At 44.1% G+C, this 6000-nt stretch overlaps 1 protein-coding gene across 1 annotated transcript in view; it reads right to left on the bottom strand.

Annotated features, from left to right (window-relative positions):
* Jak1 (Janus kinase 1) overlaps positions 1-6000 on the bottom strand; it is a 111136-nt gene that overhangs the window by 82103 nt on the left and 23033 nt on the right. The window lies entirely within an intron of this gene.

Raw genomic sequence — 6000 nt, 5'->3', positions numbered from 1 at the left:
CCAGGAATGGCTACAGGGAATGGAGGGGCTGGGGGCATCCTAGAAAGTAGGAAACACACGGAGAAGAGTGGGGATCAAAAGCAGCCACTGACCCTGATCGAGAGGTTACCGGATCCTCAGAGACCCCTCCCAAATCTCCTCCAGCTTGGGGACTTCAAAACTTGCTTGATAGACAGCACAATAAATGGCACAATGTGTAAGGCTGCTTAAAGTGCTTTTTGAAGAGGGAAGCAAGGGCCCACCAGGGAGTCACAGAGAACAGCCAAGCAGCAAAGCGCAGAGTGTGTTCACACTGGGAGCATCTGGCAGGCCTCCTGCAAACAGTGGCTGCCGTGACTCATCATAATGAGGCCATGGAACAGCAAGGAGAAACCACTAGCAGGGAAGGCTGGCATTTTCATTTCAAAACAAGATGGGATGGAGCTCAGGTCAAGGATGTATCTATCAAGAACCATATCCTTAAGTGACTGATACCCAGGCTCTGTTCTTTTGAGCATTCTCAGAAAGTATTCCCAGATACTGGAACTAAGAATCCTGGCTCATCCTCCAACAGTCTTATGTCAAATACCTCACCTTGCCAGTAAAGTCTCCAAACTTAACCATAAAACATGGACACTCCACAGAAAAGGTGGCAAACACCTTCATGTCAGCACCACCCTACTTAATGCTGAGGCTGCATCCCATTTGCTTTCTTTCCTCAAAATGAGTAACTCAGACTGTCATGTCAACAGATGAGTGAAGATTCACTAGTACAAACCCCAGAGCTCCCAGGCTATAGTAGCTGGCAGGAGTTTCTTGATCCATTTATAACAGCGACTTAATCCCAGGCGTGGGTTACACTGCCCACCCCATCCTCCATCTGATGGAAAATGAGAAGATGCACCTGACATCCTTCATCCTGGCTCGTTTCCAAACTCCTGCTCCCCATGACCGAAACCAAACAACAGACTGGGAGACTGCTGAAAAGACTTATCATAGGTCATTTTTGACCTTTTCTTCTCTGCTTATCAGAGGATGAAACTAGGAAGAGAAGCTGTAACCCATTCTAAGTCAAGTACCCAACAGACTGTCCCTCCAACTCAGCTGAGTGGCAGTCAGACTCTCCAGCATTTCCTGATCTGACAATACCTGAGCTATCTTTGAGGCTGAGGTTAGGAAGTTGGGGACAGAGTAAAAGTGATGTTTAAATAAACCTAACAGGACCCTGAGGGACAACCTTAGCACAGTCCTTCATGTGTCTGGATATTAGAACACCTGGACCAGAAACAAGTGACCCAAGGACACTCCTCAGCCTGTCCATTTCACCAAGCCCCTACCAGGCCTGGTCTTCATACGTATCTAAAGAGGACTCAACAAGCAGGAGGCTGATGAGAGACATCTAAGCAAGATTTCCTCGTGAAGTGATTCAGTTCCTTTCTTCCCATTCTGGACATGACAGGATTCAACCACATAGAGGACAGAATGAGAGAGAAAACAGCAACCTTCCTCTTCCAAGGCAAGAACACCCATTTTTACCAGTAAGCTCAATAAGTCACTATCTCTGCTCTTAACTACCCATTTCCAAAAATGTATACTATGCTAGATATTTAAGATTAAAAAAAAAAATCAGGGGCTGGAAGGTGTCTTAGGAGATAGTGCTTGCTCTGCAAACACAAGAACATAATTTTGAATCCCCAGAACACATGTTAAAAACAAAAACAAACAAACAAAAAAGATATGGCTATGCATGTAAGTAAAATACTAGGAGACAGAGACAGGCAGAACCAAAGAGCTTACCAGGCAGCTAGGCCAGCCTAACTAAAAGGGTTCTGTCAAAGACCCCATCTTAAAGGACTAAGACTAAGAGCAATAGAGGAAGATACCCAGTATCCTGGTGTCCCCAAGGGCATAAACATAAATACTTAAAAATTTTTTATGTAGGTTCATATTTCCATCCAGTCAAATGAGTTACCTTATGTTACTGTCAGGACCCCCGAGACTTCTCAAAAGTGTAAATAAACAAAGAACCTAACAGAAAGGCTGGAAACATCACAGCTTGGAGACTAGACTGGGGGTAAGAAGCAGCTCTATGATCTTTGAAAAGGAGAAAGCCAGGTATAGTGGTATACTTGTAATCCCAGCACTTGGGAGGAATTTAAGTTCAAGGTCAGCCTGAACTATACCATGAGTGGTTCTGGGACAGCCTGGGTTACAGGGTCTCAAAAGAAAGTAAGTATTTGAATGAATGAGTAAATGAGTGAATGGAGAAATGCCAATAGGACCATTAAGATATTAGGTTACTTAATCATGTAACACATGTGAGTGCTCCATCTCCTATGTAAATGAAGGAGAGCCAGTTTCCTTGGAAAACGCTACTCTACCTTTTAAGAATTCTTAATGTGACAATGCTAAATTATACGAAATTGCTGATACTTGACATTTTATGAAAGAAAAATGGAAGTTTCACAAGGATCAACCTAATTGATATGAACAACCATGTAAAGCAGCACATTCTAAATCGGAACCCTAGAGAGGCTCATACTATCCACACTGCAGAAAGAGAAGGACCGGTGTGATTCTGGGGCTGATACTCCCATCCCAGGCTGGACTTAGGACCTTACGAAGCCTGAATGACCTTGGCTATTTTGGGAAGCTGATCAAATGCAATGTTGGTTCCTAGCCACCACCTGTTACTCTGACACCACAAAGCCTACATCCCACAAGAGACTCACAGGCATTCCGAGGACAAACCATATTATGGGGAAATGCCACAGGAACCTCCCAGTGGCATCTCTGGATTCTAGGAAAATCCCTTCTACAGATGCCACATCACAGTCTACCATCTGAGTTTTAGCCATTACTGCACTTATGCCTGCAGCCTTTCAGAAATTAGTTCCAAAGGATGATTCGGACACCACCTTGAGTATCTTATGTTGTTTTTTTAAAAACCTAAAGCCCTTAAAACTTGAGAGAATTTTGCTTACACTCTAGTTTAGTTCTAGAACAGACTTTCTCTATACCTTAGCAACTTTCTTCCAACCAAAAATTATTATTGCAAAGGAGTTTTCAATCTTTTACTTGTACATATATATGATGTGCTCCTGTATACACACTTACGTGTGTGAATGTGGGTACGTGTGTCATGGTGCACATGCAGAAGTCAGAGGAAACCTCAGATGGTCAACCCTTCACTTTCGACCTTGTTTCAGACAGGCTTGTTTTAGAGTTTATGGTTTAACTCTTCATGGTTTTAGGGGTTTAGGTTCATCCCCTACCTATTACATATACCAAGCTAGTAGACTACAAGCTTCCAGGGATACTCCTGTCTCCACAGCCTAGCTTCCCACATGCTCCCATGCCTGCCATTATGCAGACTCAGGCCCTCAAATGTGCAACAAGCACTTTATCTAGAGCCATCACCCCAGCCCCAAACAAAGTTTCCTTTGTGATTCTCTCTTAGGAAGCCTGCACTCATCATAGGCATGTACTGCTGTCCTTCTTAAACATGTCACCCTTCGTCACTTAATGCCAGTGATTAATTCTACAATAAAAGATTCTCCTAATAAACTCCAACTCTGCTTTTAAAAAGATAAAATGTATGTTACAGGCATCAGTAGAATATCATTAGAACAGTAATTAAATCCCAAATCACTCATGGAACCATCCCCAGATCCATAGGGGAAAAAAAAGCCAATATCCTGAAGAATGTTTTTTGTTATATTATTTCAGTATTGGGTCAGATCCTTCAGGCTGAAGCAAAGTGAACCCTGGTATTCTCTGGATGAGGTGGTCCATCTGCTGGTCACTTCAGTATACACTATTTTCCTTGATAAAAAACACGAAGTACAACTTTGTGTGTATGGATTTGTTAAGTCAGTTTCATTACATATCCTAACTCACAGTCTTCCTGCATCAGCACCCCAAGTTTGGGACTACATGCACACACCACCATGCCCAGCCTACAAAATCTGTTATATTAAAAAAGAATGCTGTCTCACAGCTGAGAAACAGTGGGTTCTTTTATGTTCGATTAGATATATAAAAATACAAAAAATGACTCATGTCAAGGACAACTTCAGTGGACTCTGAGATGAATATTTGATTACCTTTTGTTTTTGGTTTTGTTTTTTTTTTGTTTTTTTTTTTTTTTGAGACAGGGTTTCTCTGTGTAGTCCTGGCTGTCCTGGAACTCACTCTGTAGACCAGGCTGGCCTCGAACTCTCGAACTCAGAAATCCGCCTGCCTCTGCCTCCCAAGTGTTGGGATTAAAGGCATGCGTCACCACCGTCCAGCATTGATTATCTTTAATCCATTAGGAAGAAAGCCGATTGGTTTGGGTTTGCTGGGGCTGTTCCTACTAGATCTTACTCTTCCTGTTCCTCTGACACTAGATCTATTTATCTCCTTTATTTCCCATTTTCAGAACCACTATAAAGCTCAAAACCACTTCAGATCTAAATGATACCAGTGAAAAAAACTTTCTAACAAAAAACTGCATACTTGTAAGTTTTTCAACTAAAAGTTGAATTCATTGCCAAAAAGTAAATTAAAATTTCTTGTAAAACCTGGGAAGCAAATGTTCCCTGAAGTCTCTCTTCTCAAGACTGTATGTCCATACAGGATGTGACACGTGGAGATAACAGTATCAGTCCTAGAATAGGCTTCCTAGAATCCACAGAACACAACTGTAGGCCTCTGCACACACAATCTTTTTTTAACATTTATTCTTTATGAGTTTCACATCATGCTCCCCAATCCCACTCATCTTCCTGTCCCCTTGTATCCACCCTGTTACCCTCGCAGACTTCCACTCAAAATAAAACACATATACACACGCATGCACGCACACACACAAACAACGGCTTAGAAAACACCTCATTGTGGAAGCTGTAGTATCACACAGTGTGTCCCGCAGTCTGTCCCTCTGTCCACACATCTTCACTTGCAGATGTTCATTGATATGAATCATTGGTCTGGTTTGAGATCTTTGGCTTCTACGGCACCATCAACATTTGATCCTTATCAGGACTTCTGGTTGTCCTGTTGTTGCCCTGTGTCGTGGAGATCCTGCAGCTTTGGAAGAGCAGGACTGGCCCTTTCACACATCCCAACCATTTGCAAATGATACAGATGTTTGAGTGAGCCAATTCGGAGCTGTAGATCTGGGTCTGGGTGGTAGCTGAGCAGGTCACTGTACCAGGGCGAGCTCTCCAGCACTGTTCCAGCTAAGTCATCCAGTGCCACTGGCTCGCCCACACCACCCCTCCATAGCCAGCTCCATTGTGCTGCCCAGACATGGTGTGAGGGGGCCCATTCTCCCAAGTGCTACAGACTGTGAGGGGCTGGGCCAGCTCTCCTGCTCTCACACCCTCTAGGCGGGCTCACCTGTACGTTCACCATCAGAGCCAGCTCCACTGTGTTGCCAATGACAACACAATGCAATGTGCAGTGACAGCTGAGTGCTATAGCTAGTGAGAAGGCAGGGCTAGGTCTCCCATTTTCATGATCCTATAGGCAACTTTCCTGACTGCCTGAGGTGAAGGAGCGGGGGGCAATCATCTCTATACCATGTCACCCCATGGTAGATGTGTGGTAGGGTCAGCACTCTATGCTTCTGAGGTGAAGCACAGAGGCACACTTCTGAGAGCCAGCTCTCCAACATGCTGCATCCAGAGACAAGCATGGCAAATTATGAACAGCCCCTGAACATCCGTTTCATTCCCAGAAGCTGTCCCAACCAGAGACATCTCCATGTTCTCTAGTGCTAATATGAGCCATGGACATTGACAATGAACCCAACCACTGCATAGCCATGACCCTCAGTAGCAGCTCAGGCTGGGACTTCACCATGGCCTCAGGTGGAAGGGCTGGCCATTTACATACATACAACAGGCTACTCCTCTCCACCCTTTAGTCTCCAGTTCCATATCTCTTCACAATACTCAAGCTGCTCCACTTTCTCTCCCATCTGACCATCACATACTCGTATGTTATGGTGCCTCCCACTGTAGGCTGGCACAT

This window comes from Grammomys surdaster, unplaced genomic scaffold (assembly GCF_004785775.1).
Source record: "Grammomys surdaster isolate TR1022 unplaced genomic scaffold, NIH_TR_1.0 341, whole genome shotgun sequence".
Taxonomy (NCBI): Eukaryota; Metazoa; Chordata; class Mammalia; order Rodentia; family Muridae; genus Grammomys; species Grammomys surdaster.
Note: the sequence above shows the minus strand (reverse complement) of the source record. Positions and strands in the feature narration are given on the sequence as shown.